This window comes from Nilaparvata lugens, chromosome 4 (assembly GCF_014356525.2).
Source record: "Nilaparvata lugens isolate BPH chromosome 4, ASM1435652v1, whole genome shotgun sequence".
Lineage (NCBI taxonomy): Eukaryota > Metazoa > Arthropoda > Insecta > Hemiptera > Delphacidae > Nilaparvata > Nilaparvata lugens.
This window is the reverse complement of record NC_052507.1, coordinates 8,081,822-8,105,659: the sequence shown is the minus strand read 5'-3', so window position 1 is coordinate 8,105,659 and position 23,838 is coordinate 8,081,822. Positions and strand designations below refer to the sequence as shown.

The window sequence follows — 23,838 nt, the reverse complement described above, 5'->3', positions numbered from 1 at the left end:
AATTTCAATTTCAATTCACTTTATTAAAAACACACAAAACAAGACAAAACAAAATTACAAAGAATTACGAAACAAATAAAACACAATAAAAATTAATACAATAATTTATTATTCGCTTATATTTTCTATATTCTTTTTATTGGAAATTGTATTATGTTGGAAATTATTGTATAATGTGAAGGAGGCAAAATGGGTTTTTACCTGTTGTCTCCATGAATAAAGAAAGAAAATGATCATTTCGTTTAAAATAATCGATTATATTTTATTAAGCAAGAAGTTATACTTTTCAATAACTTCATAATGAATTTTCATAATTAAGATAAAAAAACTTCGTTAATTAATTTTTAATTCTACATTCTTAAAAGTCGATCTGGCAACACAAAGCGAGAAGGAGATAGCGCTTTCCGCTTTGTTGAATGATAGACATGGATAGCAATACAATTGCTAATCAAACACTGCCATTATAACGTGGACCTCACTATAGATTATGTTTGTTATCTTTCAACTTTATATGATATAGTTGATATATTAAACTATATGATACATTTGTTATCTTTCTTGAAAAACTTTCTTTTTATAGCTCATTATTTACATTACTCTCATTGAACTTCTTAAAAATCCGTTATACAGTTTCATGCAAGCTATAAACACAACGTTTTTCCAATAAGTGAAAGTATGCAGTAAAGTTTTCAATGAAATTCCATTTGTAGAATGTTAGTTACATCACTGGTTGACTCTCACACAGCAATAAAAGTTGCGAAAATACAACTTGTCTAACGCTAAAACTGCCAGCATTTACTGCTATCAGGTCCAGAAACTGTTCACTGCAATCTCGGCCTTTCAGGGAATCCAATACTGTAGCAACAAAGCGCACATATTTCACACAAACGACACTAACAGGGGTCGATAAAATCAAATGACAACTTATCGAAAGAAAAAATCTACTAGTGGCTGATGCTGTAACAGGAATTGATCGGCAATTTATCGATAGCCGGTATCGATATTTAATCGAGAAACTTTTCAATGGTTGTAACAGGAGTCGATAAAAATTTATCGATGTTTTCTATCGATATTTAAGGCGAAAATGCACTTGCAGCTTCAAGGAAAGGCCTACCGAGTTTCAACAGGTTATAAGCTCACCTCTTCAATTCCCGTTAATCTCTATAAATGAGCTGCAGCATATTATACCCGGATGTTTATACCAGAGGCTGTGATACCGCCATTTATTATCAGCTGTGGATCATCTCGTTGCATGTAAAACCGGCACATAATAACTGGGATTTTATTGGGTTTGGTTTAGAGACTATTTGCGCAGAAACCGAACCGAAGAATTTCACCTAACCTTACCTAACCGTATCAGAATCATTCATCTACTAAAAATACTTCACCATACATCTACGTTACCACTATTACATATTATGGCTACCATACATAAATATATAGGTTTCACCCATCTCTTACATCCTCCACTCACAGATTCACGCCACCACTATTATAGAGTGTGACTACCATATATTTATAGATTTATGGTGTTCTGTAACCTTCCCCCATCATCTCAACATTTTCAAATTGCCTGCTTGTCCGTTAACGCCGGTTTTAATCAATAGCTGTGTTGCAGTTTGAAATGCAGTTTGTATGCACTTATGGGATGCACTTCCTGTGCAGCTGGCCCTCACGCAAAAGTAGCTTCTAATTGAGGATGGGATTACGGGATGTAAGTTGGGATAATGATGTGGGATTCCTTAATCATTTTTCTAGAATAAAGACTGGAGAATTGATTCTTGTCTTGTATTGAAGAGTTGTGTGAATGTATCGGTTAACAGTATTTATAGAAAGTAATTTTAAAACGATTGATTGATTAATTGAATAGATTGTGAAATATATTGAATAATTTGTACTGATGGAAGGAGGAATAAATATGAATTTCATATTCAGCTGCTTAGCAACTGATTCAATCCGCCTTTACATTCAGAACTTGGATTTGCTATTTCTAATCAGTACTATTAATAGCCTTTATTTAGCTACTATTTCTATACATATGTCTGTATATACTAATAATGATTGAGTTTCATTGTGTTTGATTTATATTCTTTTCCTACAGTTACCTTGAAAAGTGACAATTCCTGCACTGATAACAGAACGCAAAGATTCACTTTTCCGCTCTAGTGCGGGAAAAAATTTTTCTGCACTCCAGATTTGCAACATGGCAACACAAAATAGTTGGTGGGTTATATGCAGGATTAGTGCACAAAAACAAAAATTAAATTGGTAACAATGACTGTGGTTAGATTTAGATAAGAATCATATCAATGGCTACCCTACATTTATGATAAAATCCTAATCTAGAAATCCAAAACAAGAATAATGTTCATCTAGATCATAATTAAATAATCATTATTTACGAATTCTCATCATTTACTAATAAATAATAGTTCTTTTCTATTGATAATTATTATTTCAACTGCAAGAAATGAGAAAAGTAGCAAATATACATTATAAAATTCGAATTTTGAGGCTGAATGATTACCGTTCGATATTCATATAAATAGAAATAATAAAAAACATAACAATACTACAATAAATATTCTCTGTTGTCTATGTTATTTTTATAAATATTTCTCAGTTTACATCGAGCATTTTTCTCGGTAATTTGAGCAAAAGTCTGAATTTCTGAATCGTGCTTCAGTAATTTTTAGCTGGATGAAACAAACTTCGGTACGATTCTTCCCGCTAGGTCGCGCGCTTGTCGGTTCAGCCATCTTGTTGTGTTTAGCCATTTTGCAGCTCGGTTCAGCCAACAAGCTGTTGGCGTGTATTTTAAATGTGAATTTTTTGTTTTATCTGTATTTTTTCTGATTCTTGAATGAATAAAAATGAGAACTTTGGCTGAGAATTTTCAACTTCAATTGGATTATTAATTTTTAAATGAATCAAGGTTGTTATTAATAACAGTATCACACACACAAACATTTGATGGATTTCAGCCATCATTTTATCCATAATCATTTAATCAACCACTTCTCATATTCAATGGTAACTGTAGGAAAAGTTTAATGTGAAATACGTGAGCAAAGTTCGTCTGCTGCACTCAAGAAGCCATTCCGTTTCTTTCGGTGCAGCAAACTGTCACTTTGCGCACTAGTTGCACAAATAACTATTGATTTTGCTGGAGAATGTTAATGAATTCAATTTTTAATGGTTTTACATGTCCAAAAATAACGAGAAAATAGCCATAATCAACTTGAAAGAACTCACTCTCCATTTTCAGATTTAAGTTTTCGTGGAGAGTATTCACTGTAAAATGTTAAAATGAATTTTATAAATTTGTATTATGTTTTTGTGAATAAAAAGCTATTTTATTTGATTCGATATTGATACGAAATTGTTAGAAAAGGTGAAACATTTTTGAAAAAGATAAGGGTTTCCTCTCGTTATAATATTGCTACAGCAAATATCAGTGAAAATGATTTCCAATGAGATGAAATAAATAGTAGTCTATTTCGGGATTGAAACGAGTTTATAATAGTTGTTTAAATCAAAGGGTACTGTGAACCAGCAATTAAGTAACAATCAATTAAAAAGAAGCTATGAATAACTAGAATATAGTTTTCTATCTTTCAAACTAACTAATGATATGAACTAACTCACCGATTAGTTGTAGTTGGTTTGTGAAGGAAGAAGATCCTCAAGTTCCTGTAACAAATATCCTTCGATTATTGAATGAGAAATGAATTTTTGAAGATTCATTTATTAATCATAGAACTAGACTTGATAATCAAAATATATAATTATTATCTGATACTTAGGTAACAATCTATATATATATATATAATATATATATATATATATATAATATATATATATATATATATATATATATATATATAATATATATATATATATATATATATATATATATAATATATATATATATAAGCGAAATGGCACTCACTCACTGACTGACTGACTCACTCACTCACTCGCATAACTAAAAATCTACCGGACCAAAAACGTTCAAATTTGGTAGGTATGTTCAGTTGGCCCTTTAGAGGCGCACTAAGAAATCTTTTGGCAATATTTTAACTCTAAGGGTGGTTTTTAAGGGTTTAAAGTTCGTCTTTTAGCATGTATATTCTTCTTCTCCCAATCTCTTAATATTATAATTGGAATTTCCATATCATATGTTACTCTAGAACTATAATCTAGATAGAGAGTACCTCTTCGAAACAGTTGTTAACTGGTAACTAAATTAATAATTTTGTCAGGTTGGCATTAAGTTGAGTTGACTTTGTTAGGTTGGCACCAAGTTGAAGATTTAAATGCATTTATCGCGGAAAAATTGATTGGGCACTGCTACTTCAATCCTGGGAATATTATATTACTAGCAGACAGGCTCGCTTCGCTCGCCATATCCGTTTAGTCTGGACCCCCGACTGGATTGTCCTAACATATGATAAAAATGCCCAAATGAAAAATGCAGGCGAGCGAAGCGAGCCTGCGGACCTCATTCCTGGACGATCCAGTCGGGGGTCCAGACGGATATGGCGAGCGAAGCGAGCCTGACGGCTAGTATGTAATAATTGAAAGATTTGTACTATAATCTGTGTGAACCTTTATTGATTCATTAGGCTACTTCTTTTTAGTTATTATTCACTTCCTGTTACCATTACAAGTTCCTGTGACAAGTAATATCCTTATATTATTGAATGAGAAATGAATTTTTGAAGATTATTCTATTAATCATAGAACTAGACTTGATAATCAAAATATATTTTATCTGATACTTAGGTAACAATATGTAATAATTGTACTATAGTCTGTGTGAACCTCTATTGATTGATTACTTTATTGATTCATACAATAAGTACATCATCAAAATGATAGGTAGAGGAAAAATAAGATGACCTTTGTGCTATAGTGAAGTCCACGTTATAATGGCAGTGGAGAAAGATAGGAGAGCAACGTTGCCGATCCTCAGTCTTGTCAATGCCTTCTATAGACGGTAGCTGATACAGGTTTATTGATGTAATATTAACTGTTCATCAGCTACCGTCTATAGAAGGCATTGACTAGACAGAGGTTCGGCAACGTTGTTCTCCTATCTTTCTCCACTGCCATTATAACGTGGACCTCACCATAGTCGTTCCTGTTCCTCAGCTCTCATTGCACTGAGTAATCTTTCATTTACAATTTGAAATCAGAAAAAATAGAGTTGCCTAAAAGGAGAAATAGCAAGGAGGATACCAGTTGATTGGAAACAGTTGTTTTTCCACAAAGAATAGAATTGCCTGGAAGGAGAAATAGCAAGGAGGATACCAGTTGATTGGAAACAGTTGTTTTGTCATGTTTGTATGTGAAACTTCCGACTGACGATTTCAACCCTCTGCATGTTAAACATGTTTACTGATGTTGTCACTCCAGGGAGATTCCAAACTGTCAGTATTCTCCATTTAATAACACCGATGGTTCCCATGCAACCAATGATGACAGTTTGAGATGAACGCCACCGTAACAATCCATCTCACAGCTCCTGTAGCCGATTTCCATTCCGATTTTGAAAGGAATCCCCAGCATCCATCGGAAATCATCGGTACAATCGGAAGTTTAAAGTGGGACAAAAATAAAAGTCGACTCATGCTTCATTATTCTTTTTTCTGGATGTTTATTAGAGGCATCCTGACTGAGTGAGAGGGGAAGAGTGTGAGACGGGAAGGGAGCTTCGACCGGAAGTAAATGCATCATTCTCATCCCATTCTGTTATCTCCTATTCTGTTCAGGGCTTGGTACTACGTTTCATGTGTAGGAGAACTGCGAATTGAATGCTATTTAGATGAGAAATAAATGAGTTAAAACGTATCAGATTCTGGTATTAATCTTCAAGTGGAATCAAAAACTTTATTCTAGATCGTTCTATTTTTAATTTTTGATATCGGGGCACCGAGCTTCGCTAGTTATTTCTATTTATTGATAAACAGAACACAATTCTCTGAAATGATCATGTTTATATATTTTACAGCTATTTACAAATATTTTGATTTTCCACAGAATCACTCGCTCACTTTTTACTATCCACAGACGACGAAAGTCTCAGCTGTTTCAGCCAAGGATGAATTATCCTTTTAATGTCGTTCAGCGAGTTTTCCCAAGGATTTATCACATTGTGTATAAATACTTAACATGAGGAGAAGCACAACAAGCTCATGCCCAAAACTGTCCCATTTCCAATTTATACTATACTGTCCAAATCAAAATGTTGGTTGTGTCACTTCCACTTTTCAAAATACAATTTACGCTCTTCAATACTCGGATAAACGAGCAAATTTTGAATCAAATAGATACTCTTAGAGTCTAGAATAAAAAAATCTAGAATAGTAACTTAATAATTATTCAAAAAGTCTGAATTTTGAATGAAACCTAGTGCAATCAAATATTTATATCATAAACCTACTATGTTCCAAGTTTCGTGAAAATCGTTAGAGCCGTTTTCGAGATCCGTTGAACATAAATAACCAGATATAAGAATATAAAAGTAACCAGATATAAAAATATAAACAGACATACAGAAATTGCTCGCTTAATATAATAGGATTCAATTAAAATCTAAAATTCAAATATAAAATGGTTTCAATGGAATCAATATCCAAATCTCAATCTGAAACGTAAATCTAGCTCTAGAATCTAAATCTTTCACAAACTATTTTAGACCACAAATGAATCATTGAAAACTTGAACAAATCATTAAAAATTGATATAAAAACTCCAATACGGTGATTATCAGGAATCACACTAATGCACTATTTTTCATCACGATTTCTTCATTGTAAATTAAGATTTTTCATCCCAAATTAAATGTGAAATTGGTGTCTCATGGATTTATACCAGAGGTTTTTCAGCACGAATTTATGGTTAAATACTAGTTATGTATATTATATAGGGAATTTGGTTTGTGGATTTCCTATGATAAAATAGGTTAAATAAAAATGATTCATCCATTACATGTTTTAATGTAGAAATGACAAAATTGAACTGAGAAAATATAAAATAAAACGATACAACTAATAAACAAACTAATGCAAGTTGAAAACAGGTTGTTAATCACAGGTGGCAAATATCAGATGATTCACAACAAATTACAATGAATAATTAACGAGAGAAAAAAGATTTAACAAAGGGAAACTTCGAAGATAAGGAATACAAGGAGTATTCCTCACTTGACACTGTCCGATAAGAAGTCAAATCTAAAATCCAGTTACTAATGGAAGAAGAATCTTGAGATATTGAATTTCTTTTACACATTTCACTTCTATACATTCTGAGTAGTTGTGAAGTGATATTGTAAAAGTTAACCATACTGAATAAAAATACTATGTATTGCAACCAAATCGAGATACCGGTTTCGTTTGTTACACCATTATAAATCTCTGGTAAACTAAAACCAAAGTGAAGAGTTGCAGTATTCATACTAACAACGGAACACCGTTATTGTTGGAAGCCGTGACCTCTCAAGGTGAACGTCTGCTATTGGCATAGACAAGCCCCTCCCCCATTAGCGGTGCATTCAATATAGATATTCAAACAAAAAACTCGGCAAGGTTGCATGTTACGAAATGATTATACAAAATCGATACGAAAATTGTTACACACATGGGAGTTACACAAACATGAAAAGACAATGGAATAAGAAAATATGCTACAAATAACTAACAGATTCATGATCAAATTTGATTGCTAATGTTGTATTGGTTGAAATGAGATCTGATCGTTCAAACTTAACTGTGAATTTTCCTTTGTTATTTCTAGAATTCCTTTGTTATTTCGAATTATCCTTTGTTATTTCTAATTATCCTTTGTTACTCTAGTTATTTCCAAAGCCTGAAGAATATTAAGAATGCAGGTGATGATGACGATGGAAAAATTGTGATATCAATAAATCGATAGATGTTATCAATGAATTGTGATATCAATAGATTGATGGATGTTATCAATAAATGTTATCAATGAAATGTGATAGATGTTGTGGGACTTTAATCGCAGGATCACTTGATTTCTGAAGAAGATTTATTGTCTGGTCTCTCATCAACTAAAAGAATTCTCCACTTGTAGTTTTACTGCTAATTTTTATGGAATTTTCGCATATATTCTTATGATTATTTTCTACTGTTATTAGTAATTTTGGGAGATTTCTCCATAAAACTTCATTCTTAGTACTTGAATCTGGAATATTCTATCAAGGATAACTTGCTTGAAGCTTATTATTTCTGAATAAGATACATATTTGCAAAAAGATTTATTTTATGACTCTGGACAGAAATAGAGAATGTAAGAGAAAGAGGAAGAGAGAGATTGAGAGAGACAGTGAGGAAGAAGGAGATAGAGTGAGAGAGACAGTGAGAAAGTAAGAGAATCTGGAACTTGAATCTGGATATTCTATCAAGGATAACTTGCTGAAATCATATTACTGAATGAGATACATATTTTGCAAAAAGATTTATTTTATGACTCTGGACAGGAATAGAGAGTGCGAGAGAAAGAAAGAGTGAGAGAGACAGTGAGAAAGAAGGAGAGAGAGTGAGAGAGACAGTGAGGAAGAAAGAGCGAGAGATAGTGTGAGTGAGAGAGAGAGTGTGTAAGTGTTTGTGAGAGTTTTTCTGAGAGAGAGAGAGTGATTGATTGATTGATTGATTGAGTACTTTATTTATGTAGATTACAATATACTGGCTTATACACTTATATACGATAGCTTACAATACAGCAAAATTATAGATGAATTTACATAATATAGACTAAGAAAATAATTATTGAACTGTATATTATATGAAAAAGCAATTTGTAATATAATAACTATAGATAATTATATTGTTATGCATCTACATAAATAGGCGGAGCTTTGGACATATCAATGTGCATTCTTCGGAGAGAATATTAAAAATATCCTCCCCACTAACTCTCTACCAAAGAGAGAGAGAGAGTGAGAATAAGAGAGAGATATAGTGAGAGAGTGAGAGAGAGAGAGAGAGGGAGAGAGAAAGAGAGAGACAGATTGAGAGAGCGAAAGAGAGTGTGAGAGAGAACACAGATCGACGACACCATGTACCTTGCGCTTCGACTCTGGACCATGTCCAATATCTAACAGCTGATCTAATGTCTGCCGTCTGACCCTGGTCCTTAAATAGACCGGTCTCTCACCAAAATAGCCCTATCAGTCCAGGGACACTCACACAGCTACACTCTTACACACACACATGCACAGACAGATTCGTCTGATTATATACTATTCGTTCGAAAAACGTCGATTGGCATGTGTGATGGGATAGACTATGAGTAAATGGATAGAGCGAGATAGAGAGAGTGAATGAGAGAGAGAGAGCGCGAAACAGGGAGAGAGAGAGAGTGATAGAGAGTAGGAGAAAGAGTAGATGTGAGAGATAGTAAGAGAGAGAGAGAGTGAGAGAGAGAGAGAGTGATAGAGAGAGTGTTAGTGAGTAGAAGAGAGAGTAGATGTGAGAGATAGTAAGAGATTGATTGATTGATTGATTGAGTACTTTATTTATGTAGATTACAATATATACTGGATTATAAACTTAAATACAATAGCTTACAATACAGCAAAATTATAGATGAATTTACATAATATAGACTAAGAAAATAATTATTGAACTGTATATGATATGGAAAAGTAATTTGTAATATAATAACTATAGATAATTATATTGTTATGCATCTACATAAATTGGCGGAGCTTTGGACATATCAATGTCCATTCTTCGGAAAGAATATTAAAAATATCCTCCCCACTAACTCTCTACCAAAGAGAGAGAGAGAGAGAGTGAGTGATAGAGTGAGTGAGAGGTCGTCAAGTATGAGTGGAGCATGTAAAGTACTTCGATCATCGATAAATGTAAACGAGGTCTTTGATCTTTGATCTTCAATCTTCAGTAGAAATTGCTAAAATAATTGAAAATAATATTTACAGGAGTTATATATCAATCCTCATTATGTTTACCATTTCAGATTTAATTTTAACTATAATGTGTGGGGAAATGTGTTTCCAAATCCATTCCCCTGAACAAGATAGTCTAGAAATATAATCCAGTAAATAAGTTCAATATATTTGAACAAGATACTTGGAAAGTAAGATGTGAGTGAAATATTCAACATTCTCAAAATAACTATGACCGATTGTGGTGGGTACATTTTATTTATTATTTTTATTTACAATGTAAATAATACTAATGTAATAATAACATTGGCAGATAAAATAATGAGGTAGTCCTTGTGCTATTTTTCTTCCAAATTTATATAGGATAGAGTCCAAGATAAGGTTAGAATTTCACGTGTACAATTTTGATAATTTTTTTCCAAAATAAACTATAAATTTTGAATTTAGATGGATTGAATTGATAAATTGATTAGAAATATTCCACTCAATTAGCACTTTTGATGATTAATATTGAGTTATTTAAGAAAATTTGGAATTATTGAAGAAACACAAACTTGTAAACACTAAAGCTCAGCTGGTATCAATCGATATCATCGATCGATGGAGGTCAATATCAAATGCAGACTTAATATGGTAGATAGACGATAGTTTAAGAGTGGTTGTAAGGGTGATTTTGTGGTAGTTATCGATTCTGAATAGAATATCATATAAAAAGAAATATTATAAATGTATATCTCTTTCCTGTATAGGGCTACTTGTATTATAAATATAAAGAAAATAATTAAAAATCTCAGTACCCTTTTTTTAAAAAATATTTTATCACGACATGTTTCGGTCAATTATGCCATTTTCAAGTGATATGAATTAAATTATATTGATTTAATTCATATCACTTGAAAATGGCATAATTGACCGAAACATGTCGTGATAAAATATTTTAAAAAAAAGGGTACTGAGATTTTTAATTATTTTCTTTATATTTATATTATAAATGTATTATTATTTAGCGTATGGCAGATACTCAACACATATCAAGCTCATGAGTCTCAAATGTCTACGTATAGACTATACATAATAATATTTTTTATTATTATTTATTATTTGTTTTTGTATATTATTTTTTTCAATTTCTTCAAGATGTGTAGTTTTTGGTCAGGAGAAGTTTGCCTGACCGCCATTTTATGCTAGTCCATTTAGCGTCACCCAATTTGCACCCAATATTAGAAATACAAGTATTATTTTTAAAAAATAATATACTGTATTAATATTTATTTCATATCTGATTGGAATAAATGTCACGGGGATTCCAACTTTGCTCAACATCTAATAACAAACGATCACAAGTTCAAGGCCAAGGAGAATGTTGAGTTTCTGCATTTCAATAGCAAAGGCAGACTTCTAAATATTCAGGAGGCTCTGGAAATAACTAGAGTAACAAAGGTATTTTATTCTCAAATAAGCACTTAGCTTATACGATCAGATTCATTTCAATCAATACAAACAAACCAGCTAATATAATAACAGATGTGCTTATAAATTTAAGTTTGATTTTCGGGCCTTCAAAATTATTTTTTTAAAATGTGAATATTTATTATTTTAGTGATAATAATGTGAAATATATTCCTAAGTTTGGTTTTAAAACATCTAAATTTAAAAATTTACATTGTGAAAATTTTGTGAAGTGAACAACTACAAGACTTAACGTATTTTGGACTATGTGTAACCTTATATAAATTTTGGGAGAGGAATAGCACAAGGCTACCTTATTTTTTCTCTCCCTATAATTTTTATGATGTACTTTTTGTATGAATTAATAAAGCTTTGTTTTATCATGAATTTGTTTGTCATTTGTTGAAGTTTTTTCTTATATTATTGTTCTATCCATTAATTTATTCATCTTATATATTTTATTCATTTAAAATTACACAACTTACAAAAAAGTACCACAGGCTTATAAGCCCAAAACGGTTCCAATTCTAATTTACACAACATGTTTTTGTAACATTTTTCTATCAATTTTATTTATTTATTTCGTAACATGTAACAATTCAATAATTATCCATTTCTGTGTTGACTGTTCAAATCGCCATTCTGTAACGGTTGTATAAACCGCTAATTGGGGAGGGGCTTGTCTAGGCCAATAACAGACATTCACCTTGATAGGTCACGGCCTACACCAATAACGGTGCTCGATCGTTAGTATAAATACTGCTGCTCTCTACTTCAGTTTCAGTTTACACTAGATTGATACTGGTATAACAACCGAAACCGGAATTTTTAAAAAAAATTGTGGTTTAAGAATATCTTGTCTTTCTATGCTAATTTCATTTCATTTATTTATCGTCACATTACATCAATTTTTGAGTAACACTCATTTGACTGGTGACATGTCAATACTAGAACAAAATTATATTTAAAAGACTTAGTTCTAACTTCTTGAAAGTAAAATAAATAAATACACTTTATACCAATACACAATAAATACACTCTATGATGTATCTCATCAAATTCACATGGAAATGAAAGTCACAAAAAGTTAAGTTACACTCTACAGACCCTTTTCACAAATTAAAATTCGGCAGCAGAGTATAGGGCTTTCTCTACTAACATTTTTCTGACTGTTAGTTTGAATTTGTTTATTGAATCTAGATTTCTGATGGCTGCAGGTAATTTATTAAAATAACGTATTCCAGAGTAGAATGGAGTTTTTTCTAGAGCTGTGTGCCTATGTACTGGAAAAGCAATGAGACTACTATTACGTGTATTATACCCGTGATTATCTGTGCAGAATTGAAATTTATCTAAATTCTGTTTAACAAAAACCAACAATTGATAGATAAAAATAGATGGTAGCGCTAGAATGTTTAGGTTTTTGAAGAATGCTTTGCAAGAATCTCTTGATCTCAATCCACAAATGACTCTTATTATTTTTTTCTGGATTATAAAAATTTTACCGCTATCAACAGAATTTCCCCAGAAAATGGTTTCATAGCTTAGATATGAGTAGACATATGCGTAGTAGACGGCCAATAGGGTGCTTTTGTCTAGTGAGTGAGAGAGGGTGAGAATTACAAAATAAGCTTGATTAAGTTTTTTTGCAAGGACCTGAATATGCTCCTTCCAAGTAAAACCCACCATAATTCAGTTTATTGAATTATATTTCAAAAATTATTCTATCAGTAGTATTAAGAATTTGAGAATGACATAGCTCATAGGATGTCAAGCCAATACATCACTGAAATCCTTGAAAACTTGATACGATAAATTTTTATAGAAACATTTAAAAATTGACATCACAGAACTCAGTTTTATCCAGCGTTTGAAAAATTAGCTGCTCATGCTTTTTATACTTTTTTATATAGTTTTTTAATTTCCTTGCCCTATTACCATAGGTAAGGAAAGTAGGTATTGCTTTCCGAAAAAAATTAAGATACCCCAATTTCCAAATTTCTATACGTTTCAAGGTCCCCTGAGTCCGAAAAAGTGGTTTTTGGATATTGGTCTGTATGTGTGTGTGTGTGTGTGTGTGTATATATGAGTGTATGTGCGTCTGTGTACACGATATCTCATCTCCAAGTAAACGGAATGACTTGAAATTTGGAACGTGAGGTCCTTACACTATAAGGATCCGACACGAACAATTTCGATCAAATGCAGTCCAAGATGGCGGCTGAAATGGCGAAAATGTTGTCAAAAACAGTGTTTTTTGCGATTTTCTCGAAAACGGCTCCAACGATTTTGATCAAATTCATACCTAAAATAGTCATTGATAAGCTCTATCAACTGCCACAAGTCCCATATCTGTAAAAATTTCAGGAGCTTCGCCCCATCAATGCAGATAGATTCCCAATTATCAGGCTTCAGATAAAATTAAAACGAAAAAAATCAAGTGGAGAAGATTGAGCATAAAAATCTCTAAAATTAATGTTCAGTAACATTTTCACCTAAAATTGAAAATAAGCTTTAAATTCGAGAAAATGTGATTATTCAATTGCAAATTATTGTTGATTCTATTGAATCATTCACTACGAAGAGATAGCAGACTTCTTGTGTCTCCAGCGTTATTGACCTATCACCAGCTGTCTCATATCTTTGAATGGTAGACTTGAGATGCGCGAGTACACTAGCGTCAGAAGATCAATTTTCATAACGGCAAGGAAAGTTGTGTGAGTGCGCCACACCAGATTTCTTTCTTTATTATAAGAATGAGAAAGAAGTATGCTAAACCACATTAGATTTGAAGGCTTTTTTAACTGATGCTCCCAGATTCTAAGTGAATTAAAGCTGTGATGTGAGTGATGTCAGCTGAGAAGGATGGATATATATGTCGTAATTCTCAATTCCAAAGGGTATGAATCAGATAGAGTACAGCAACCTCCGACATTGCTATCACTTACAGACTTGGCGTGCATGCAAGAAGTTCTAATTTCGTTCCACATACCGTAAGGCATCGTCATCAAGAATGCTTCATCCCCATTCAACAATAGTATTAAGGCCTAGTTTCCAGGACACTTATTAAATCTAATGGAGCATTGAATCTTTATCAAACTCAAACAATAGAATAAAATAATATTAAGTTTAAATTTTCTCCTCTCACTGGTTCTACGGCTCATTAGACCCTAGAGACACGGCCTTAGTATTACAGATAACAAAATCTGGTGTGGTGCACTCACACAACTTTCCTTGCCGTTATGAAAATTGATCACCTGACGCTAGTGTTCCCGCGTATCTCAAGTCTATTATTCAAAGATATGAGACAGCTGGTGATAGGTCAATAACGCTGGAAACACACGAGGTCTGCTATCTCTTCGTAGTGAATGATTTTAATAGAACCAACAGTTGCCAACAGTTTGCAATTTAATAATAACATTTTCTCGGATTTCAAGCTTATTTTCAATTCTAGGTTGAACTGATGCTCACGCCCAGCGGACAGGATTTTCCTTGCTGGGTTGTTGCCTTAATGAATAGATTTTGATTTAAATATATTTAATTTATAATTTTTGTTTTGATTGTAAGCTATGTTTTATTTTTATTTCTATGAATTTCTTGAATAATTTATTGTAAATTGTATTGATGGCAAATAAAAAGAATTGAATTGAATTGAAATGTTACTGGACATTAATTGCAGAGATTTTCATGCTCAATCCTTTCCACTTGAAATTTTTTGTTTAAATTGTATATGAAGGCTGATAATTGAGAATCTAAAATCAAACTTTGCATAGATGGGGCAAAGCTCCTGAAATTTTCACAGATATAGGACTTGCAGTTGATAGAGCTTATCAATGACTATCCCAGGTATAAATTTGATCATAATCGTTGGAGCCGTTTTCGAGAAAATCGCGAAAACCCCTGTTTTTGACAACATTTTAGCCGCCATCTTGGATTTCATTTGATCGAAATTGTTCGTGTCGGATCCTTATAGTGTAAGGACCTTACGTTCCAAATTTCAAGTCATTACGTTTACTGGGAGATGAGATATCGTGTACACAGACGCACATACACTCATACACACACACACATATAGACCAATACCCAAAAACCACTTTTTTGGACTCAGGGGACCTTGAAACGTATAGAAATTGGGGTACCTTAATTTTTTCGGAAAGCAATACTTTCCTTACCTATGGTAATAGGGCAAGGAAAGTAAAAAATTGAGCCTTCATAGATGCACATACTTGCACAGCTATCGTGCATTGGGTTCTCACTATAAACAAAACTGAACCAGCAGATTATCTCAAAACATATATTTCACACATTCATAAAGACACTTCCAATATGGTCAACATGTAAATTGCATTCGCATAAATAACAGTGTAAAATCTCATTTATCACCAATACCCAGGAATTTGAGATGATTGCTAGATGAGTGTTTGTGCAAGTGAGAAAGGATGATGTATTGGTTTAGTTGGGATGAGACGAAAATTTCGTTGGTGTACAGTTTTAGCCAAGCCATTTTGGCACACTCACCCCGACTTCTTCAGCCCACTAAAAAATGCATCAATAAACCCAGCTCGGATTATTACTCGTATCAAAGAGACATTCCATTCCAAATTCAACTGTTTAATTTGAACATTGAACAATCTTTGGGAAAAATCAGTGGAATAGCATTGGAAGGATCGCTGTTCAATTATGTCGATAAATTTCAGTTCAATGAATATGAAATTTTGACGTAAATCAAACTAAATCACACAATGTTGTATTATCTACTGATATAGTTTGAAGCCACGTTAACACCTGAGTTGTCAACTGGGACTTCAACAAATTTCAGAAATTTGTTGCCAATTTCTTGAAAATATCAGCAATATCTAACTTGTTAACTACAGAAGAAATTGACAACTTTTTATTAATTGATTCCTACAATATACATCATAAAAATGACTTTCTATGAAGGAAACTATTTTTGTGAACATCATTTTGTTGGAAACTCTGGTGTAAGCGTGGCTTAACTAGACTTCACTTTTTGTGTAGTTGACAAGTTGATATTGTGGTAATTATTCATAAACTATGAGAGATTGGAAATAATTATCAGAGATTGACAATGGTGTAACAACCAAAACCGGTCTTTCTAACTATCAATAAATCAGTGGTTATTGACAATTTCTTAGTCTTCTCATTTTAATAGACTTGAGTTTCAATGTTCGTGGAATCAGTTGAAGATTTAATTGAAACCCGTTTTCTTTCAAGGTTATTCAATAGACCTCGAAGACCTCTTATCATATGGAAGTAGATGAACAAAGATAAAAAATCGAATAGATAAACAAATAGAACAAGAGCCAGCCAGGTCACACGATATTATTATAACAAGTTGAGCATTCTATTGCAGTAGCTAACATATTCAAAATGGCTGTCGCAGCTACAGACACCATTTCAGTGATGTACCAATGCCAGCCAATGAGACGACTGGGAGGCGTGGTCATGGAGCAGTGCACTAGCCTATGATTGGTCGAACCATCTAACATATTAGGTGAACGACCTATGTCTTCGTTAATGCAGTGAAGAACAATAAAAGTAACTGTACATCATTAAATTAAATGTGAAAATAGATGGAGTTGCAGCTCAGTCTCCTATGAATGTCTTCATTCCATAAGTTGGCAACCAAGTATTTAAGGATTGCCACCATCAAAATCAGGATGAACAGCATCAGGAACGTATAGGCAATAAAATTAGAATAAGAATATGTAAAAGAAAGAGAAAGAAAGAAGAAGAAGAAGAAGAAGGAGAATAAGAAGAAGAAGAAGAAGAAGAAAAGAAGACGACAATAAATCTGTTACTACTGCCATCTATCGGCAGAATCCAGAGTTTGCGTTCTCGACAAATCAGAAAAAAATTACTTCAATATCATCTTCTTTTACTGTTCAACAGAGGAAAGAATGAGGAAGAACTGAATACGAGTTGAAAATTACTCTGCCGTGAAACAAAGAAGTTCAAATTGAAATCCAAGAACTGCAATTCACATACACATGGTCTCTACTTGGGTTCATTGACCTGGTTGGGGATGTGAAAAAATGCTAAATCTGTGAGTCGAGACGGGATGCGAATTTTTTGTCAACCAGATTAAAGGATCGGGAGAAAATAATGTGGTATTGCAGTTCTAAATGCGTCGTTCTTTGATGCCACTAGAATCCAGACGATGTGCGTTTTATTTTGTTGAGTCAAGGATGACTGTTTTCTCACAACCTGGTGTTATTTTCAACGTATTTGCATAAAGCCTCTGACGATTTCATAGGTAGTAAATAAAGATTTGAAAATCATGATGTGGCGCACTCACACAACTTTCCTTACCGTTATGAAAATTGATCAACTGTCGCTAGTGTTCCCGCGCATATCAAATCTACTATTCCAAGATCTGAGACAGCTGGTGACAGGACAATAGCGCTGCAGAAGACACACGGAGTATGCTATCTCTTCAAAGTGAATGATTTAATAGAATCAACAGTTTGCAATTGAATAATCTTATTTTCTTGCATTTCGAGCTTATTTCCAATTTTAGGTGAAAATGTTACTGGACATAAATTGCAGAGATTTTCATGCTGAATCTTTTCCACTTATTTTTTTTGTTTGAATTATATCTGAAGCCTGATAAATCAAACTTTGCATGGATGGGGCGGGTCTCCTGAAATTTTTACAGATATGGGACTCATGGCAGTCGATAGAGCTTATCAATGACCTTTTTAGGCATGAATTTAATCAAAATCGTTGGAGCCATTTTCGAGAAAATCGCGAAAACCCCGGTTTTTGACAACATTTTCGCCATTTTAGCCGCCATCTGGAATTGCATTTGATCGAAATTGTTCTTGTCGGATCCTTATAGTGTAAGGACTTTAAGTTCCAAATTTCAAGTCATTCCGTTGATTGGGAGATGAAATATAGTGTACACAGACGCACATACACTCATACACACACACACACACACACACAACACACACACACACACACACACACACACACACACACACACACACACACACACACACACACACACACACACACACACACACACACACACACAGACCAATACCCAAAAACCCCTTTTTTGGACTCAGGGGACTTTGAAATGTATAGAAATTTAGAAATTGGGGTACCTTAATTTTTTTCGGAAAGCAATACTTTCCTTACCTATGGTAATAGGGTAAGGAAAGTAAAAACTTGAAGTGAATATCTTGAACTCTTCAGCTTGATTATTATTACGTAACCAATTTCATAACTATTTATTCATAATTTAATTCAATGCACGTGAATGGAAGAATCCTAGTCCGAAAACTTCAGTATTACTCAAATGGTCATCCACATCTGTGTAGATTAAATGTAGTAATCCGTGGTCTGGTGGATAGAGTGCTTGCTCAGCAGCATACAGATCCCGGGTTCAAACCCTCTCATAACCAAAAGTTTTTTAACCAGATCACTCCTGTGTTATCGGAAGGGCACGTTAAATTGTCGGCCCCATTGAAGTATGGCAGTCGTAACGCCCAATGACGGCTTAAATTATAATATGTATTCAGGCGGTGGGACCTTCCCGCAGGGTGCTCCCCACCAAAAAACCCAATACGAATTTACTTTTTTCACGGGACAATTAAGAGTATAGGACATAAAATAAGTATGACTTATGATACATCATTTTAGAGGTTTTGGAACGAGCTACAACTTTTATGAGGAATATTTTCCTCAAAAATGGAAGCGTAAACTTTTATTGACAAAATATGGAATTTGAGGTGAAAATCTCCCAATTTTTCGACTTTATTTATTTATTCATTTATTTATTTATTTATTCGTTGATATAATTACAAATCATGAATATGTTCATATTATATGAATATGATCGGGATAGAACAACAGGCATAGCCCAAAACTATTCTGTTCCCAAATTTTGATAAATAATGAAATGTCCGAAAAAATAGGTTATGTTCTTACTGAGGAAATTTAAAGTTCAAAGTTCTGTCCAAGAATATAATATTAGCTAGAAATTTTGAATTTAGAATGATTAAAATACCAAATTATACGGGAGTAACTGCCTTAACACTCGATATACGATAAAATGGTGAATGTTATTGATTGTAGATATTCATACTATAGAAGATTGAATCAAAGTCAGCTCGATATCTTGATTTGGGGCAGAGATATATTTTTTACAAATCCATTGCAGTTTTAAAGCTCGTGGGGATCCTGGGAGGAGAAATTGACGAGGGAACGTTGATGATTCGTGGGAAAAAGAGAGGTAAAGAAAGAGATAGATAGAGAGAGAAAGAGAATGAGTCAGGGATTGATTGATTGAGTGCTTCATTTAGGTACATTACAATATATACTGGCTTATATACTCATATACAATAACTTTCAGCAAAATTATAGATAAGACTGAGAAAATAATTGTTGAACTGTCTATGATATGAAAAAAATCTATTTGGTATAACAACTATAGATAATATTGTAATGCATCCACATGAATTGGCGGAGCTTTGGACATATCAATGTCCATTCTTCGGAAAGAATATTCAAAATATCCTCCCCTAAATCTCTACCAAGAGAGATTTAGAGAAAGAGGGTTTAGAGAGATTTAGAAGAGATTTAAAGAGATTTACCAAAAGAGATTTAAAGAGATTTACCAAAAGAGGGTTTAGAGAATTCAAAACAGTTTGAGACTCAAGTTTGACAAGAAGGTAAGGATGTTTCATGTCATCTGCACCAAAACGAGCTAATAAGCGTTTTTCAAAGGATGCTACCGAAAAGGTGTTGACAGGATTGTCATAAATCCTCACGAGGATGTGTGAAATTGAGGACTCCCTGCGGCTTTCATCTTGATTAATAGAATTATGCTCTTTTTGAGGAGGTGACACCGCATTTCGTCATACTTGTTAGAAGTAAAGGCTTAGCGTTAGCAGCTCTGAGCCAAACGGATTAGACCGGCTTGTAAGAAGTGTGTATGGTAATCTTCCCCCTAATGAATTTTGAGATCATCATTCTGGGTTGAGTTATAGCTTCATCTTTGAAGTGTATGCTTTGAAGAGATTGGTATTTTTAATTTATACTTTTGAAATCCGAACGCTAATTATTTTATAATCACGTGTGTCAGATAATTCATCAAAGTGGTTGAAAACAAACTATGATATAGGATGATTCGGCATAAAATTGTATTCTTTCTATAGGGCTTCTTTTGAATAAATAAAATTGTGAAAAATATGAATCTTGTGTGAAAAATTTGAATCAAAATTGAATAAATTTGAATAAAATTGTGAAAAATGTGAATCAAAAATATGAATATATGTGCAAAATAAAGTGAAAAATATGAATCTGAGTTTTAAAAACACTTTTCAAAATTATCTTTCGAAAACTGAAACTGAAACTGAAATTTTATTCACAACATGTTTTACAAATGTTTTTACAATGTAATTATAAATGTGCGTACAGTTATGTGCGCCGCGAACATAAGCTATTCACTTTTAATCAGCTGACTATATCTGTTTTTTACAGAAACGGTAAGATACAGATATAAAAAGCTTGGCATCAGCTGATTAAAAGTGAATTGCTCATGTTCGCGGCGCGTAAATCTGTACGTACCTTTAGGGAAAACAGTATCATGATGGAAAAAAAAGAGAAGAACTTCAATAGCTTAACAGCTGTGGTTGAAGTTCAACACTATAAATATTGTATATAATAATTTATGAATGAGACAGTCACTCAATTTAGATAACTAAAGAAAAAATAAATAACTCTTTGTCAATTTCACATAAACATAATAGAGTAATAGTGAAAAACAGAAAAAATATAATAATAATAAAACCTGAAAAAACAAACAGAATATAAAATTCCTCGAAGTACCTAACCAATTATACAGCTAATATATAACATAAAAAGAATAAATTAAAAATAAATACACAAACCTCTGTCATCAGTGAAAATTTCAACAATTTAGTAAAAAAAACAGTACAAATTGAGCATCAGTGAAGTAACAAATAAGGACAAAAGTTAAATTCAGTAATAAAATACTACATCTGTTACAATTGAAGAAAAAATCATATTCAATAAAACCAATTTAAATTCCATTATCCAATAATCCCATCTTCTATATATATAAAAGCGAAATGGCACTCACTCACTGACTGACTCACTCACTCACTCACTCACTCACTCACTCACTCACTCACTCACTCACTCGCATAACTAAAAATCTACCGGACCAAAAACGTTCAAATTTGGTAGGTATGTTCAGTTGACCCTTTAGAGGCGCACTAAGAAATCTTTTGGCAATATTTTAACTCTAAGGGTTGTTTTTAAGGGTTTAAAGTTCGTCTTTTAGCATGTATGATTGTATATTCTTCTTCTCCCAATCTCTTAATTATAATTGAAATTTCCATATCATATGTTACTATAGAACTATAATCTAGATAGAGTACCTCTTCGAAACAGTTGTTAACTGGAAACTAAATTAATAATTTTGTCAGGTTGGCATTAAGTTGAGTTGACTTTGCTAGGTTGGCACCAAGTTGAAGATTTAAATGCATTTATCGAGGAAAAATTGATTGGGCACTGCTACTTCAATCCTGGGAGTATTATATTACTAGCCGTCAGGCTCGCTTCGCTCGCCATATCCGTTTAGCCAGACGTTTAGTCTGGACCCCCGGGATTGTCCTAACATGATAAAAATGCAGGCGAGCGAAGCGAGCCTGCTAATCTCATTCTTGGACAATCCAGTCGGGGGTCCAGGGGGCGGAGCCCCCTGGCTAGACGGATATGGCGAGCGAAGCGAGCCTGACGGCTAGTTAAGTATAAAGTCTTGGTAATGGCACTATATAGCCGGAATATGTCGTGACTAAATAATTTTAAAAAAGGCGCTCAGATTTATATTCTTATTTATTTGATATAGGGCTACATTATAGCATTAGCACCTGATTAACATTGGTTTGCTATCATTGTCTGTAATTAGACAAATCAGATAGCCGTATCCTTTTCCAAATCCTCACCTTTGAAAAATTATCTGAAGACTATGAAGAGCTATAATGAACTATCAGGATATTTTTATCTCAATTATTACGAAAATTGATGAAAAATTATCTGTAGACTATGAAGAGCTATAATGAACTACCAGAATATTTTTATCTCAATTATTACGAAATTGTTTTTTGAAATGATGTATTTTCTTGGTGAATATTAATCGTATAATATATAATTATATCATCATGAGCAAGAATAAATAATATTATATCTGACAACAACCTGAAAACTCTGACAAAAGACCTGAGCGAGCTAGGGCACTCGGTATTCATTGTTTATCTTCATTTATATAGAGTAGTTTAATGTAACCACCCGTACACAAAATGAGAGATAATTTGGCATCATAGATCATAGAATTATATAGAGTTCAAGCATTCAACTCAAGTATCTATGAAAAATTTACACTATGAACAAATATATAGTGGAACTAGCCGTCAGGCTCGCTTCGCTCGCCATATCCGTCTAGCAAAGGGGCTCCGCCCCCTGGACCCAACTGGATCGTCCAAGAATGAGATCAGCAGGCTCGCTTCGCTAGCCTACATTTTTCATTTGAGCATTTTTATCATATGTTAGGACAATCCAGTCGGGGGTCCAGACTAAACGTTTGGCTAAACGGATATGGCGAGCCTGACGGCTAGTAATATAATATTCCCAGGATTGAAGTAGCAGTGCCCAATCAATTTTTCCGCGATAAATGCATTTAAGTCTTCAACTTGGTGCCAACCTAACAAAGTCAACTCAACTTAATGCCAACTTGACAAAATTATTAATTTAGTTGCCAGTTAACAACTGTTTCGAAGAGGTACTCTATCTAGATTATAGTTCTATAGTAACATATGATATGGAAATTCCAATTATAATTAAGAGATTGGGAGAAGAAGAATATACATGCTAAAAGACGAACTTTAAACCCTTAAAAACAACCCTTAGAGTTAAAATATTGCCAAAAGATTTCTTAGTGCGCCTCTAAAGGGCCAACTGAACATACCTACCAAGTATGTTCAGTTGGCCCTTTAGAGGCGCACTAAGAAATCTTTTGGCAATATTTTAACTCTAAGGGTTGTTTTTAAGGGTTTAAAGTTCGTCTTTTAGCATGTATATTCTTCTTATTCTCTTAATTATAATATTGAAAAATGTCCGTACCATATGTAAATATAGAACTATAATCTAGAGAGAGTACCTCTTCGAAACAGTTGTTAACTGGTAACTTAATTAATAATTTTGTCAGGTTGGCATTGAGTTGAGTTGACTTTGTTAGGTTGGCACCAAGTTGAAGATTGAAATGCGTTCATCGCGGAAAAATTGATTTGAACGTTTTTGGTCCGGTAGATTTTTAGTTCTGCGAGTGAGTGAGGGAGTGAGTCAGTCAGTCAGTGAGTGAGTGAGTGCCATTTCGCTTTTATATACCGTATATA

General features: G+C 33.3%; 1 protein-coding gene across 1 annotated transcript in view; it reads right to left on the bottom strand.

Annotated features, from left to right (window-relative positions):
• The window catches only part of LOC111044119 (protein TANC2), a 513,289-nt gene that overhangs the window by 475,492 nt on the left and 13,959 nt on the right, over nucleotides 1–23,838 (bottom strand). Inside the window, exon 2 of the mRNA XM_039425662.1 lies at nucleotides 3,649–3,693. The gene's annotated coding sequence lies outside the window, so the exon portion shown is untranslated. The remainder of the gene's footprint in view (nucleotides 1–3,648; nucleotides 3,694–23,838) is intronic.